Source organism: Strongylocentrotus purpuratus, unplaced genomic scaffold (genome assembly GCF_000002235.5).
Source record: "Strongylocentrotus purpuratus isolate Spur 01 unplaced genomic scaffold, Spur_5.0 spur5_scaffold_2, whole genome shotgun sequence".
NCBI classification, from domain to species: Eukaryota; Metazoa; Echinodermata; class Echinoidea; order Camarodonta; family Strongylocentrotidae; genus Strongylocentrotus; species Strongylocentrotus purpuratus.
In genome coordinates this window covers 26,017,405-26,035,426 of record NW_022145605.1, presented here as the reverse complement: position 1 = coordinate 26,035,426, position 18,022 = coordinate 26,017,405, and positions in this window count along the sequence as shown.

The following is an 18,022-nucleotide window of genomic DNA, read 5'->3' as shown; positions in this document are numbered from 1 at the left end:
AATTATCACAACTTTTCGGGCCGAAATTGTAAGGGCCGGGGTGGTTCAGCATTTTGGAGGAAAAAATTATATTTTTTGAAAAGGCTAGTTTCCCCACAATGAATGTACATACATGCCATTAGATGGATCCTGACCCCCATATCCCTTTGAATGGGGCGTAGTGGTAAATATTGTAAAAATTTGAATTATCACAACTTTCGGGCCGAAATTGTAAGGGCCGGGGTGGTTCAGCATTTTGGAGGAAAAAATTATATTTTTTGAAAAGGCTAGTTTTCCCACAATGAATGTACATACATGCCATTAGATGGATCCTGACCCCCATATCCCTTTGAATGGGGCGTAGAGGTAAATATTGTAAAAATTTGAATTATCACACCTTTCGGGCCGAAATGGTAAGGGCCGGGGTGGTTCAGCATTTTGGAGGAAAATATTAAAAATTTTATAATGCTAGTTTCCCCACAATGAATGTACATACATGCCATTAGATGGATCCTGACCCCCATATCCCTTTGAAAGGGGTGTAGGGGCAAATATTGAAAAATTTGAGTTATCACAACTTTCGGGCCGAAGTTGTAAGGGCCGGGGTGGTTCAGCATTTTGGAGGAAAATATTAAGTTTTTTTAATTGGCTAGTTTCCCCATAATGAATATACATACATGCCATTAGATGGATCCTGAACCCTATATCCCTTTGAAAGGGGCATAGGGGCAAATATTGTAAAATTTGAATTATCACAACTTTCGGGCCGAAATTGTAAGGGCCGGGGTGGTTCAGTATTTTGGAGGAAAATATTAAAAAATTTTATAATGCTAGTTTCCCCACAATGAATGTACATACATGCCATTAGATGGATCCTGACCCCCATATCCCTTTGAAAGGGGCGTAGTAGCAAATATTGAAAAATTTGAGTTATCACAACTTTCGGGCCGAAATGGTAAGGTCCGGGGTGGTTCAGCATTTTGGAGGAAAAAATTATATTTTTTGAAAAGGCTAGTTTCCCCACAATGAATGAACATACATGCCATTAGATGGATCCTGACCCCCATATCCCTTTGAAAGGGGCGTAGTTGCAAATATTGAAAAATTTGAATTATCACAACTTTCGGGCCGAAATTGTAAGGGCCGGGGTGGTTCAGCATTTTGGAGGAAAATATTAATTTTTTTAATAGGCTAGTTTCCCCACAATGAATGTATATACATGCCATTAGATGGATCCTGAACCCTATATCCCTTTGAAAAAGGTATGGGCAAATATTGTAAAAATTTGAATTATCACAACTTTCGGGACGAAATGTAAGGGCCGGGGTGGTTCAGCATTTTGGAGGAAAATATTAAATTTTTTTGAAAAGGCTAGTTTCCCCACAATGAATGAACATACATGCCATTAGATGGATCCTGACCCCCATATCCCTTTGAATGGGGCGTATTGGTAAATATTGTAAAAATTTGAATTATCACACCTTTCGGGCCGAAATGGTAAGGGCCGGGGTGGTTCAGCATTTTGGAGGAAATATTAAATTTTTTTTATTATGCTAGTTTCCCCCACAATGAATGTACATACATGCCATTAGATGGATCCTGACCCCCATATCCCTTTGAAAGGGGTGTAGGGGCAAATATTGAAAAATTTGAGTTATCACACTTTCGGGCCGAAATGGTAAGGGCCGGGGTGGTTCAGCATTTTGGAGGAAAATATTAATTTTTTTATAATGCTAGTTTCCCCACAATGAATGTACATACATGCCATTAGATGGATCCTGACCCCCATATCCCTTTGAAAGGGGCGTAGTAGCAAATATTGAAAAATTTGAGTTATTCACAACTTTCGGGCCGAAATGGTAAGGTCCGGGGTGGTTCAGCATTTTGGAGGAAAAATTATATTTTTTGAAAAGGCTAGTTTCCCCACAATGAATGAACATACATGCCATTAGATGGATCCTGACCCCCATATCCCTTTGAATGGGGCGTAGTGGTAAATATTGTAAAAATTTGAATTATCACACCTTTCGGGCCGAAATGGTAAGGGCCGGGGTGGTTCAGCATTTTGGAGGAAAATATTAATTTTTTTATTATGCTAGTTTCCCCACAATGAGTGTACATACATGCCATTAGATGGATCCTGACCCCCATATCCCTTTGAAAGGGGTGTAGGGGCAAATATTGAAAAATTTGAGTTATCACAACTTTCGGGCCGAAATGGTAAGGGCCGGGGTGGTTCAGCATTTTGGAGGAAAATATTATATTTTTTTAATAGGCTAGTTTCCCCACAATGAATGTATATACATGCCATTAGATGGATCCTGACCCCCATATCCCTTTGAAAGGGGCGTAGTAGCAAATATTGAAAAATTTGAGTTATCACAACTTTCGGGCCGAAATGGTAAGGGCCGGGTGTGGTTCAGCATTTTGGAGGAAAAATTATGTTTTTTTAATAGGCTAGTTTCCCCACATTGAATGTATATACATGCCATTAGATGGATCCTGACCCCCATATACCTTTGAAAGGGGCGTAGTGGCAAATATTGTAAAAATTTGAATTATCACAACTTTCGGGCCGAAATTGTAAGGGCCGGGGTGGTTCAGCATTTTGGAGGAAAAAATTATATTTTTTGAAAAGTCAGTTTCCCCACAATGAATGTACATACATGCCATTAGATGGATCCTGACCCCCATATCCTTTTGAATGGGGCGTAGTGGTAAATATTGTAAAAATTTGAATTATCACAACTTTCGGGCCGAATTGTAAGGGCCGGGGTGGTTCAGCATTTTGGAGGAAAAAATTATATTTTTTTAAAGGCTAGTTTTCCCACAATGAATGAACATACATGCCATTAGATGGATCCTGACCCCCATATCCCTTTGAAAGGGGTGTAGGGGCAAATATTGAAAAATTTGAGTTATCACAACTTTCGGGCCGAAATGGTAAGGGCCGGGGTGATTCAGCATTTTGGAGGAAAATATTATATTTTTTTAATAGGCTAGTTTCCCCACAAGGAATGTATATACATGCCATTAGATGGATCCTGAACCCCATATCCCTTTGAAAGGGGCGTAGTTGCAAATATTGAAAAATTTGAATTATCACACCTTTCGGGCCGAAATGGTAAGGGCCGGGGTGGTTCAGCATTTTGGAGGAAAATTATATTTTTTGAAAAGGCTAGTTTCCCCACAATGAATGTACATACATGCCATTAGATGGATCCTGACCCCCATATCCCTTTGAATGGGGCGTAGTGGTAAATATTCTAAAAATTTGAATTATCACGCCTTTAGGGACGAAATGGTAAGGGCCGGGGTGGTTCAGCATTTTGGAGGAAAATATTAAATTTTTTTAATAGGCTAGTTTCCCCACAATGAATGTATATACATGCCATTAGATGGATCCTGAACCCCATATCCCTTTGAATGGGGCGTAGTGGTAAATATTGTAAAAATTTGAATTATCACAACTTTCGGGCCGAAATTGTAAGGGCCGTTGTGGTTCAGCATTTTGGAGGAAAAAATTATATTTTTTTGAAAAGGCTAGTTTTCCCACAATGAATGTACATACATGCCATTAGATGGATCCTGACCCCCATATCCCTTTGAATGGGGCGTAGTGGTAAATATTGTAAAAATTTGAATTATCACGCCTTTCGGGCCGAAATGGTAAGGGCCGGGGTGGTTCAGCATTTTGGAGGAAAATATAAAATTTTTTTATTATGCTAGTTTCCCCACAATGAATGTACATACATGCCATTAGATGGATCCTGACCCCCATATCCTTTGAATGGGGCGTAGTGGTAAATATTGTAAAAATTTGAATTATTACAACTTTCGGGCCGAAATTGTAAGGGCCGGGGTGGTTCAGCATTTTGGAGGAAAAAATTATATTTTTTGAAAAGGCTAGTTTCCCCACAATGAATGACATACATGCCATTAGATGGATCCTGACCCCCATATCCCTTTGAATGGGGCGTATTGGTAATTATTGTAAAAATTTGAATTATCACGCCTTTCGGGCCGAAATGGTAAGGGCCGGGGTGGTTCAGCATTTTGGAGGAAAATATTATATTTTTTTAATAGGCTAGTTTCCCCACAGGAATATATATACATGCCATTAGATGGATCCTGAACCCCATATCCCTTTGAAAGGGGCGTAGTTGCAAATATTGAAAAATTTGAATTATCACAACTTTCGGGCCGAAATTGTAAGGGCCGGGGTGGTTCAGCATTTTGGAGGAAAATATTATTTTTTAATAGGCTAGTTTCCCCACAATGAATGTATATACATGCCATTAGATGGATCCTGAACCCCATATCCCTTTGAAAGGGGCGTAGGGGCAAATATTGTAAAAATTTGAATTATCACGCCTTTCGGGCGAAATGGTAAGGGCCGGGGTGGTTCAGCATTTTGGAGGAAAATATTAAATTTTTTGAAAAGGCTAGTTTCCCCACAATGAATGAACATACATGCCATTAGATGGATCCTGACCCCCATATCCCTTTGAATGGGGCGTATTGGTAAATATTGTAAAATTTGAATTATCACACCTTTCGGGCCGAAATGGTAAGGGCCGGGTGGTTTAGCATTTTGGAGGAAAATATTAAATTTTTTTATTATGCTAGTTTCCCCACAATGAATGTACATACATGCCATTAGATGGATCCTGACCCCCATATCCTTTTGAATGGGGCGTAGTGGTAAATAATGTAAAAATTTGAATTATCACAACTTTCGGGCCGAAATTGTAAGGGCCGGGTGGTTCAGCATTTTGGAGGAAAAAATTATATTTTTTGAAAAGGCTAGTTTTCCCACAATGAATGTACATACATGCCATTAGATGGATCCTGACCCTCATATCCCTTTGAAAGGGGTGTAGGGGCAAATATTGAAAAATTTGAGTTATCACAACTTTCGGGCCGAAATGGTAAGGGCCGGGGTGGTTCAGCATTTTGGAGGAAAATATTATATTTTTTTAATAGGCTAGTTTCCCCACAAGGAATGTATATACATGCCATTAGATGGATCCTGAACCCCATATCCCTTTGAAAGGGGCGTAGTTGCAAATATTGAAAAATTTGAATTATCACAACTTTCGGGCCGAAATTGTAAGGGCCGGGGTGGTTCAGCATTTTGGAGGAAAATATTAATTTTTTTAATAGGCTAGTTTCCCACAATGAATGTATATACATGCCATTAGATGGATCCTGACCCTATCCCTTTGAAAGGGGCGTAGGGGCAAATATTGTAAAAATTTGAATTATCACGCCTTTCGGGACGAAATGGTAAGGGCCGGGGTGGTTCAGCATTTTGGAGGAAAATATTAAATTTTTTGAAAGGCTAGTTTCCCCACAATGAATGAACATACATGCCATTAGATGGATCCTGACCCCCATATCCCTTTGAATGGGGCGTATTGGTAAATATTGTAAAATTTGAATTATCACACCTTTCGGGCCGAAATGGTAAGGGCCGGGGTGGTTCAGCATTTTGGAGGAAAATATTAAATTTTTTATTATGCTAGTTTCCCCACAATGAATGAACATACATGCCATTAGATGGATCCTGACCCCCATATCCCTTTGAAAGGGGCGTAGTTGCAAATATTGAAAAATTTGAATTATCACAACTTTCGGGCCGAAATTGTAAGGGCCGGGGTGGTTCAGCATTTTGGAGGAAAATATTAATTTTTTTTAATAGGCTGGTTTCCCCACAATGAATGTATATACATGCCATTAGATGGATCCTGAACCCTATTTCCCTTTGAAAAAGGGCGTAGGGGCAAATATTGTAAAAATTTGAATTATCACGCCTTTCGGGACGAAATGGTAAGGGCCGGGGTGGTTCAGCATTTTGGAGGAAAATATTAAATTTTTTGAAAAGGCTAGTTTCCCCACAATGAATGAACATACATGCCATTAGATGGATCCTGACCCCCATATCCTTTTGAATGGGGCGTAGTGGTAAATATTGTAAAAATTTGAATTATCACAACTTTCGGGCCGAAATTGTAAGGGCCGGGGTGGTTCAGCATTTTGGAGGAAAATTTTATTTTTTGAAAAGGCTAGTTTTCCCACAATGAATGTACATACATGCCATTAGATGGATCCTGACCCCCATATCCCTTTGAATGGGGCGTAGTGGTAAATATTGTAAAAATTTGAATTATCACACCTTTCGGGCCGAAATGGTAAGGGCCGGGTGGTTCAGCATTTTGGAGGAAAATATTAAATTTTTTTATAATGCTAGTTTCCCCACAATGAATGTACATACATGCCATTAGATGGATCCTGACCCCCATATCCCTTTGAAAGGGGCGTAGTAGCAAATATTGAAAAATTTGAGTATTCACAACTTTCGGGCCGAAATAGTAAGGTCCGGGGTGGTTCAGCATTTTGGAGGAAAATATTGTGTTTTTTTAATAGGCTAGTTTCCCCACATTGAACGTATATACATCCATTAATGGATCCTGACCCCCATATCCCTTCGACAGGGGGGTAGGGGCAAATTTGTAAAAATTTGAATTATCACAACTTTTCGGGCCGAAGTTGTAAGGGCCGGGGTGGTTCAGCATTTTGGAGGAAAATATTGTGATTTTTAATAGGCTAGTTTCCCCACATTGAATGTATATACATGCCATTAGATGGATCCTGACCCCCATATCCCTTTGAAAGGGGTGTAGGGGCAAATTTTGTAAAAATTTGAATTATCACAACTTTTCGGGCCGAAGTTGTAAGGGCCGGCATTTTTGAGGAAAATATTGTGTTTTTTTAATAGGCTAGTTTCCCCACATTGAATGTATATACATGCCATTAGATGGATCCTGACCCCCATATCCCTTTGAAAGGGGTGTAGGGGCAAATATTGAAAATTTGAGTTATCACAACTTTCGGGCCGAAATGGTAAGGGCCGGGGTGGTTTAGCATTTTGGAGGAAAATATTATATTTTTTTAATAGGCTAGTTTCCCCACAATGAATGTATATACATGCCATTAGATGGATCCTGACCCCATATCCCTTTGAAAGGGGTGTAGGGGCAAATATTGAAAAATTTGAGTTATCACAACTTTTCGGGCCGAAGTTGTAAGGGCCGGGGTGGTTCAGCATTTTGGAGGAAAATATTAATTTTTTTATTAGGCTAGTTTCCCCACAATGAATGTACATACATGCCATTAGATGGATCCTGACCCCCATATCCCTTTAAATGGGGCGTAGTGGTAAATATTGTAAAAATTTGAATTATCACAAATTTCGGGCCGAAATTGTAAGGGCCGGGGTGGTTCAGCATTTTGGAGGAAAAAATTATATTTTTTGAAAAGGCTAGTTTCCCACAATGAATGAACATACATGCCATTAGATGGATCCTGACCCCCATATCACTTTGAATGGGGCGTATTGGTAAATATTGTAATATTTGAATTATCACACCTTTCGGGCCGAAATGGTAAGGGCCGGGGTGGTTCAGCATTTTGGAGGAAAATATTAAAAAATTTTATTATGCTAGTTTCCCCACAATGAATGTACATATATGCCATTAGATGGATCCTGACCCCCATATCCCTTTGAAAGGGGTGTAGGGGCAAATATTGAAAAATTTGAGTTATCACAACTTTCGGGCCGAAATGGTAAGGGCCGGGGTGGTTCAGCATTTTGGAGGAAAATATATATTTTTTTTAATAGGCTAGTTTCCCAACAATGAATGTATATACATGCCATTAGATGGATCCTGACCCCCATATCCCTTTGAAAGGGGCGTAGTAGCAAATATTGAACAATTTGAATTATCACAACTTTCGGGACGAAATGGTAAGGGCCGGGGTGGTTCAGCATTTTGGAGGAAAATATTAAATTTTTTGAAAAGGCTAGTTTCCCCACAATGAATGAACATACATGCCATTAGATGGATCCTGACCCCCATATCCCTTTGAATGGGGCGTATTGGTAAATATTGTAAAAACTTGAATTATCACACCTTTCGGGCCGAAATTGTAAGGGCCGGGGTGGTTCAGCATTTTGGAGGAAAAAATTATATTTTTTTAGAAGGCTAGTTTCCCCACAATGAATGTACATACATGCCATTAGATGGATCCTGACCCCCATATCCTTTTGAATGGGGCGTAGTGGTAAATATTGTAAAAATTTGAATTATCACAACTTTCGGGCCGAATTGTAAGGGCCGGAGTGGTTCAGCATTTTGGAGGAAAAAATTATATTTTTTGAACAGGCTAGTTTTCCCACAATGAATGTACATACATGCCATTAGATGGATCCTGACCCCCATATCCCTTTGAATGGGGCGTAGTGGTAAATATTGTAAAAATTTGAATTATCACACCTTTCGGGCCGAAATTGTAAGGGCCGGGGTGATTCAGCATTTTGGAGGAAAAAATTATATTCTTTGAGAAGGCTAGTTTCCCAACATGAATGTACATACATGCCATTAGATGGATCCTGACCCCCATATCCTTTTGAATGGGGCGTAGTGGTAAATATTGTAAAAATTTGAATTATCACAACTTTCGGGCCGAAAATTGTAAGGGCCGAGTGGTTCAGCATTTTGGAGGAAAATTTTTATTTTTTGAAAAGGCTAGTTTCCCCACAATGAATGTACATACATGCCATTAGATGGATCCTGACCCCCATATCCCTTTGAATGGGGCGTAGTGGTAAATATTGTAAAAATTTGAATTATCACACCTTTCGGGCCGAAATGGTAAGGGCCGGGGTGGTTCAGCATTTTGGAGGAAAATATTAATTTTTTTATAATGCTAGTTTTCCCCACAATGAATGTACATACATGCCATTAGATGGATCCTGACCCCCATATCCCTTTGAAAGGGGCGTAGTAGCAAATATTGAAAAATTTGAGTATTCACAACTTTCGGGCCGAAATAGTAAGGTCCGGGGTGGTTCAGCATTTTGGAGGAAAATATTGTGTTTTTTTAATAGGCTAGTTTCCCCACATTGAACGTATATACATTCCATTAAATGGATCCTGACCCCCATATCCCTTCGACAGGGGGTAGGGGCAAATTTTGTAAAATTTGAATTATCACAACTTTTCGGGCCGAAGTTGTGAGGGCCGGGGTGGTTCGGCATTTTGGAGGAAAATATTGTGTTTTTTTTAATAGGCTAGTTTCCCCACATTGAATGTATATACATGCCATTAGATGGATCCTGACCCCCATATCCCTTTGAAAGGGGTGTAGGGGCAAATATTGAAAAATTTGAGTTATCACAACTTTCGGGCCGAAATGGTAAGGGCCGGGGTGGTTCTGCATTTTGGAGGAAAATATTATATTTTTTTAATAGGCTAGTTTTCCCACAATGAATGTTCATACATGCCATTAGATGGATCCTGACCCCCATATCCCTTTGAATGGGGCGTAGTGGTAAATATTGTAAAAATTTGAATTATCACACCTTCGGGCCGAAATTGTAAGGGCCGGGGTGATTCAGCATTTTGGAGGAAAAAATTATATTCTTTGAGAAGGCTAGTTTCCCAACAATGAATGTACATACATGCCATTAGATGGATCCTGACCCCCATATCCTTTTGAATGGGGCGTAGTGGTAAATATTGTAAAATTTGAATTATCACAACTTTCGGGCCGAAATTGTAAGGGCCGGAGTGGTTCAGCAATTTGGAGGAAAAAATTTTATTTTTTGAAAAGGCTAGTTTTCCCACAATGAATGTACATACATGCCATTAGATGGATCCTGACCCCCATATCCCTTTGAATGGGGCGTAGTGGTAAATATTGTAAAAATTTGAATTATCACACCTTTCGGGCCGAAATGGTAAGGGCCGGGGTGGTTCAGCATTTTGGAGGAAAATATTAATTTTTTTTATAATGCTAGTTTCCCCACAATGAATGTACATACATGCCATTAGATGGATCCTGACCCCCATATCCCTTTGAAAGGGGCGTAGTAGCAAATATTGAAAAATTTGAGTATTCACAACTTTCGGGCCGAAATAGTAAGGTCCGGGGTGGTTCAGCATTTTGGAGGAAAATATTGTGTTTTTTTAATAGGCTAGTTTCCCCACATTGAACGTATATACATTCCATTAAATGGATCCTGACCCCCATATCCCTTCGACAGGGGGGTAGGGGCAAATTTTGTAAAATTTGAATTATCACAACTTTTCGGGCCGAAGTTGTGAGGGCCGGGGTGGTTCGGCATTTTGGAGGAAAATATTGTGTTTTTTTAATAGGCTAGTTTCCCCACATTGAATGTATATACATGCCATTAGATGGATCCTGACCCCCATATCCCTTTGAAAGGGTGTAGGGGCAAATATTGAAAAATTTGAGTTATCACAACTTTCGGGCCGAAATGGTAAGGGCCGGGGTGGTTCTGCATTTTGGAGGAAAATATTATATTTTTTTAATAGGCTAGTTTTCCCACAATGAATGTTCATACATGCCATTAGATGGATCCTGACCCCCATATCCCTTTGAATGGGGCGTAGTGGTAAATATTGTAAAAATTTGAATTATCACACCTTTCGGGCCGAAATTGTAAGGGCCGGGGTGATTCAGCATTTTGGAGGAAAAAATTATATTCTTTGAGAAGGCTAGTTTCCCAACAATGAATGTACATACATGCCATTAGATGGATCCTGACCCCCATATCCTTTTGAATGGGGCGTAGTGGTAAATATTGTAAAAATTTGAATTATCACAACTTTCGGGCCGAAATTGTAAGGGCCGGAGTGGTTCAGCATTTTGGAGGAAAAAATTTTATTTTTTTGAAAAGGCTAGTTTCCCACAATGAATGTACATACATGCCATTAGATGGATCCTGACCCCCATATCCCTTTGAATGGGGCGTAGTGGTAAATATTGTAAAAATTTGAATTATCACACCTTTCGGGCCGAAATGGTAAGGGCCGGGGTGGTTCAGCATTTTGGAGGAAAATATTAATTTTTTTTATAATGCTAGTTTCCCCACAATGAATGTACATACATGCCATTAGATGGATCCTGACCCCCATATCCCTTTGAAAGGGGCGTAGTAGCAAATATTGAAAAATTTGAGTATTCACAACTTTCGGGCCGAAATAGTAAGGTCCGGGGTGGTTCAGCATTTTGGAGGAAAATATTGTGTTTTTTTAATAGGCTAGTTTCCCCACATTGAACGTATATACATTCCATTAAATGGATCCTGACCCCCATATCCCTTCGACAGGGGGTAGGGGCAAATTTTGTAAAAATTTGAATTATCACAACTTTTCGGGCCGAAGTTGTGAGGGCGGGGTGGTTCGGCATTTTGGAGGAAAATATTGTGTTTTTTTAATAGGCTAGTTTCCCCACATTGAATGTATATACATGCCATTAGATGGATCCTGACCCCCATATCCCTTTGAAAGGGGTGTAGGGGCAAATATTGAAAAATTTGAGTTATCACAACTTTCGGGCCGAAATGGTAAGGGCCGGGGTGGTTCAGCATTTTGGAGGAAAATATTATATTTTTTTAATAGGCTAGTTTTCCCACAATGAATGTTCATACATGCCATTAGATGGATCCTGACCCCCATATCCCTTTGAATGGGGCGTAGTGGTAAATATTGTAAAAATTTGAATTATCACACCTTTCGGGCCGAAATTGTAAGGGCCGGGGTGGATTCAGCATTTTGGAGGAAAAAATTATATTCTTTGAGAAGGCTAGTTTCCCAACAATGAATGTACATACATGCCATTAGATGGATCCTGACCCCCATATCCTTTTGAATGGGGCGTAGTGGTAAATATTGTAAAAATTTGAATTATCACAACTTTCGGGCCGAAATTGTAAGGGCCGGAGTGGTTCAGCATTTTGGAGGAAAAAATTTTATTTTTGAAAAGGCTAGTTTTCCCACAATGAATGTACATACATGCCATTAGATGGATCCTGACCCCCATATCCCTTTGAATGGGGCGTAGTGGTAAATATTGTAAAAATTTGAATTATCACACCTTTCGGGCCGAAATGGTAAGGGCCGGGGTGGTTCAGCATTTTGGAGGAAAATATTAATTTTTTTTATAATGCTAGTTTCCCCACAATGAATGTACATACATGCCATTAGATGGATCCTGACCCCCATATCCCTTTGAAAGGGGCGTAGTAGCAAATATTGAAAAATTTGAGTATTCACAACTTTCGGGCCGAAATAGTAAGGTCCGGGGTGGTTCAGCATTTTGGAGGAAAATATTGTGTTTTTTTAATAGGCTAGTTTCCCCACATTGAACGTATATACATTCCATTAAATGGATCCTGACCCCCATATCCCTTCGACAGGGGGGTAGGGGCAAATTTTGTAAAAATTTGAATTATCACAACTTTTCGGGCCGAAGTTGTGAGGGCCGGGGTGGTTCGGCATTTTGGAGGAAAATATTGTGTTTTTTTAATAGGCTAGTTTCCCCACATTGAATGTATATACATGCCATTAGATGGATCCTGACCCCCATATCCCTTTGAAAGGGGTGTAGGGGCAAATATTGAAAAATTTGAGTTATCACAACTTTCGGGCCGAAATGGTAAGGGCCGGGGTGGTTCAGCATTTTGGAGGAAAATATTATATTTTTTTAATAGGCTAGTTTTCCCACAATGAATGTTCATACATGCCATTAGATGGATCCTGACCCCCATATCCCTTTGAATGGGGCGTAGTGGTAAATATTGTAAAAATTTGAATTATCACACCTTTCGGGCCGAAATTGTAAGGGCCGGGGTGATTCAGCATTTTGGAGGAAAAAATTATATTCTTTGAGAAGGCTAGTTTCCCAACAATGAATGTACATACATGCCATTAGATGGATCCTGACCCCCATATCCTTTTGAATGGGGCGTAGTGGTAAATATTGTAAAAATTTGAATTATCACAACTTTCGGGCCGAAATTGTAAGGGCCGGGTGGTTCAGCATTTTGGAGGAAAAAATTTTATTTTTTTGAAAAGGCTAGTTTTCCCACAATGAATGTACATACATGCCATTAGATGGATCCTGACCCCCATATCCCTTTGAATGGGGCGTAGTGGTAAATATTGTAAAAATTTGAATTATCACACCTTTCGGGCCGAAATGGTAAGGGCCGGGGTGGTTCAGCATTTTGGAGGAAAATATTAAATTTTTTTATTAGGCTAGTTTCCCCACAATGAATGTACATACATGCCATTAGATGGATCCTGACCCCATATCCCTTTAAATGGGGCGTAGTGGTAAATATTGTAAAAATTTGAATTATCACAAATTTCGGGCCGAAATTGTAAGGGCCGGGGTGGTTCAGCATTTTGGAGGAAAAAATTATATTTTTTGAAAAGGCTAGTTTCCCCACAATGAATGAACATACATGCCATTAGATGGATCCTGACCCCCATATCACTTTGAATGGGGCGTATTGGTAAATATTGTAATATTTGAATTATCACACCTTTCGGGCCGAAATGGTAAGGGCCGGGGTGGTTCAGCATTTTGGAGGAAAATATTAAAAATTTTATTATGCTAGTTTCCCCACAATGAATGTACATATATGCCATTAGATGGATCCTGACCCCCATATCCCTTTGAAAGGGGTGTAGGGGCAAATATTGAAAAATTTGAGTTATCACAACTTTCGGGCCGAAATGGTAAGGGCCGGGGTGGTTCAGCATTTTGGAGGAAAATATTATATTTTTTTAATAGGCTAGTTTCCCAACAATGAATGTATATACATGCCATTAGATGGATCCTGACCCCCATATCCCTTTGAAAGGGGCGTAGTAGCAAATATTGAACAATTTGAATTATCACAACTTTCGGGACGAAATGGTAAGGGCCGGGGTGGTTCAGCATTTTGGAGGAAAATATTAAATTTTTTGAAAAGGCTAGTTTCCCCACAATGAATGAACATACATGCCATTAGATGGATCCTGACCCCCATATCCCTTTGAATGGGGCGTATTGGTAAATATTGTAAAAACTTGAATTATCACACCTTTCGGGCCGAAATTGTAAGGGCCGGGGTGGTTCAGCATTTTGGAGGAAAAAATTATATTTTTTTAGAAGGCTAGTTTCCCCACAATGAATGTACATACATGCCATTAGATGGATCCTGACCCCCATATCCTTTTGAATGGGGCGTAGTGGTAAATATTGTAAAAATTTGAATTATCACAACTTTCGGGCCGAAATTGTAAGGGCCGGAGTGGTTCAGCATTTTGGAGGAAAAAATTATATTTTTTGAACAGGCTAGTTTTCCCACAATGAATGTACATACATGCCATTAGATGGATCCTGACCCCCATATCCCTTTGAATGGGGCGTAGTGGTAAATATTGTAAAAATTTGAATTATCACACCTTTCGGGCCGAAATTGTAAGGGCCGGGGTGATTCAGCATTTTGGAGGAAAAAATTATATTCTTTGAGAAGGCTAGTTTCCCACAATGAATGTACATACATGCCATTAGATGGATCCTGACCCCCATATCCTTTGAATGGGGCGTAGTGGTAAATATTGTAAAAATTTGAATTATCACAACTTTCGGGCCGAAATTGTAAGGGCCGGAGTGGTTCAGCATTTTGGAGGAAAAATTTTATTTTTTGAAAAGGCTAGTTTCCCCACAATGAATGTACATACATGCCATTAGATGGATCCTGACCCCCATATCCCTTTGAATGGGGCGTAGTGGTAAATATTGTAAAAATTTGAATTATCACACCTTTCGGGCCGAAATGGTAAGGGCCGGGGTGGTTCAGCATTTTGGAGGAAAATATTAATTTTTTTTATAATGCTAGTTTCCCCACAATGAATGTACATACATGCCATTAGATGGATCCTGACCCCCATATCCCTTTGAAAGGGGCGTAGTAGCAAATATTGAAAAATTTGAGTATTCACAACTTTCGGGCCGAAATAGTAAGGTCCGGGGTGGTTCAGCATTTTGGAGGAAAATATTGTGTTTTTTTAATAGGCTAGTTTCCCCACATTGAACGTATATACATTCCATTAAATGGATCCTGACCCCCATATCCCTTCGACAGGGGGGTAGGGGCAAATTTTGTAAAAATTTGAATTATCACAACTTTTCGGGCCGAAGTTGTGAGGGCCGGGGTGGTTCGGCATTTTGGAGGAAAATATTGTGTTTTTTTAATAGGCTAGTTTCCCCACATTGAATGTATATACATGCCATTAGATGGATCCTGACCCCCATATCCCTTTGAAAGGGGTGTAGGGGCAAATATTGAAAAATTTGAGTTATCACAACTTTCGGGCCGAAATGGTAAGGGCCGGGGTGGTTCTGCATTTTGGAGGAAAATATTATATTTTTTTAATAGGCTAGTTTTCCCACAATGAATGTTCATACATGCCATTAGATGGATCCTGACCCCCATATCCCTTTGAATGGGGCGTAGTGGTAAATATTGTAAAAATTTGAATTATCACACCTTTCGGGCCGAAATTGTAAGGGCCGGGGTGATTCAGCATTTTGGAGGAAAAAATTATATTCTTTGAGAAGGCTAGTTTCCCAACAATGAATGTACATACATGCCATTAGATGGATCCTGACCCCCATATCCTTTTGAATGGGGCGTAGTGGTAAATATTGTAAAAATTTGAATTATCACAACTTTCGGGCCGAAATTGTAAGGGCCGGAGTGGTTCAGCATTTTGGAGGAAAAAATTTTATTTTTTGAAAAGGCTAGTTTTCCCACAATGAATGTACATACATGCCATTAGATGGATCCTGACCCCCATATCCCTTTGAATGGGGCGTAGTGGTAAATATTGTAAAAATTTGAATTATCACACCTTTCGGGCCGAAATGGTAAGGGCCGGGGTGGTTCAGCATTTTGGAGGAAAATATTAATTTTTTTTATAATGCTAGTTTCCCCACAATGAATGTACATACATGCCATTAGATGGATCCTGACCCCCATATCCCTTTGAAAGGGGCGTAGTAGCAAATATTGAAAAATTTGAGTATTCACAACTTTCGGGCCGAAATAGTAAGGTCCGGGGTGGTTCAGCATTTTGGAGGAAAATATTGTGTTTTTTTAATAGGCTAGTTTCCCCACATTGAACGTATATACATTCCATTAAATGGATCCTGACCCCCATATCCCTTCGACAGGGGGGGTAGGGGCAAATTTTGTAAAAATTTGAATTATCACAACTTTTCGGGCCGAAGTTGTGAGGGCCGGGGTGGTTCGGCATTTTGGAGGAAAATATTGTGTTTTTTTAATAGGCTAGTTTCCCCACATTGAATGTATATACATGCCATTAGATGGATCCTGACCCCCATATCCCTTTGAAAGGGGTGTAGGGGCAAATATTGAAAAATTTGAGTTATCACAACTTTCGGGCCGAAATGGTAAGGGCCGGGGTGGTTCAGCATTTTGGAGGAAAATATTATATTTTTTTAATAGGCTAGTTTTCCCACAATGAATGTTCATACATGCCATTAGATGGATCCTGACCCCCATATCCCTTTGAATGGGGCGTAGTGGTAAATATTGTAAAAATTTGAATTATCACACCTTTCGGGCCGAAATTGTAAGGGCCGGGGTGATTCAGCATTTTGGAGGAAAAAATTATATTCTTTGAGAAGGCTAGTTTCCCAACAATGAATGTACATACATGCCATTAGATGGATCCTGACCCCCATATCCTTTTGAATGGGGCGTAGTGGTAAATATTGTAAAAATTTGAATTATCACAACTTTCGGGCCGAAATTGTAAGGGCCGGAGTGGTTCAGCATTTTGGAGGAAAAAATTTTATTTTTTGAAAAGGCTAGTTTTCCCACAATGAATGTACATACATGCCATTAGATGGATCCTGACCCCCATATCCCTTTGAATGGGGCGTAGTGGTAAATATTGTAAAAATTTGAATTATCACACCTTTCGGGCCGAAATGGTAAGGGCCGGGGTGGTTCAGCATTTTGGAGGAAAATATTAAATTTTTTTATAATGCTAGTTTCCCCACAATGAATGTACATACATGCCATTAGATGGATCCTGACCCCCATATCCCTTTGAAAGGGGCGTAGTAGCAAATATTGAAAAATTTGAGTATTCACAACTTTCGGGCCGAAATAGTAAGGTCCGGGGTGGTTCAGCATTTTGGAGGAAAATATTGTGTTTTTTTAATAGGCTAGTTTCCCCACATTGAACGTATATACATTCCATTAAATGGATCCTGACCCCCATATCCCTTCGACAGGGGGTAGGGGCAAATTTTGTAAAAATTTGAATTATCACAACTTTTCGGGCCGAAGTTGTGAGGGCCGGGGTGGTTCGGCATTTTGGAGGAAAATATTGTGTTTTTTTAATAGGCTAGTTTCCCCACATTGAATGTATATACATGCCATTAGATGGATCCTGACCCCCATATCCCTTTGAAAGGGGTGTAGGGGCAAATATTGAAAAATTTGAGTTATCACAACTTTCGGGCCGAAATGGTAAGGGCCGGGGTGGTTCAGCATTTTGGAGGAAAATATTATATTTTTTTAATAGGCTAGTTTTCCCACAATGAATGTTCATACATGCCATTAGATGGATCCTGACCCCCATATCCCTTTGAATGGGGCGTAGTGGTAAATATTGTAAAAATTTGAATTATCACACCTTTCGGGCCGAAATTGTAAGGGCGGGGTGATTCAGCATTTTGGAGGAAAAAATTATATTCTTTGAGAAGGCTAGTTTCCCAACAATGAATGTACATACATGCCATTAGATGGATCCTGACCCCCATATCCTTTTGAATGGGGCGTAGTGGTAAATATTGTAAAAATTTGAATTATCACAACTTTCGGGCCGAAATTGTAAGGGCCGGAGTGGTTCAGCATTTTGGAGGAAAAAATTTTATTTTTTGAAAAGGCTAGTTTTCCCACAATGAATGTACATACATGCCATTAGATGGATCCTGACCCCCATATCCCTTTGAATGGGGCGTAGTGGTAAATATTGTAAAAATTTGAATTATCACACCTTTCGGGCCGAAATGGTAAGGGCCGGGGTGGTTCAGCATTTTGGAGGAAAATATTAATTTTTTTTATAATGCTAGTTTCCCC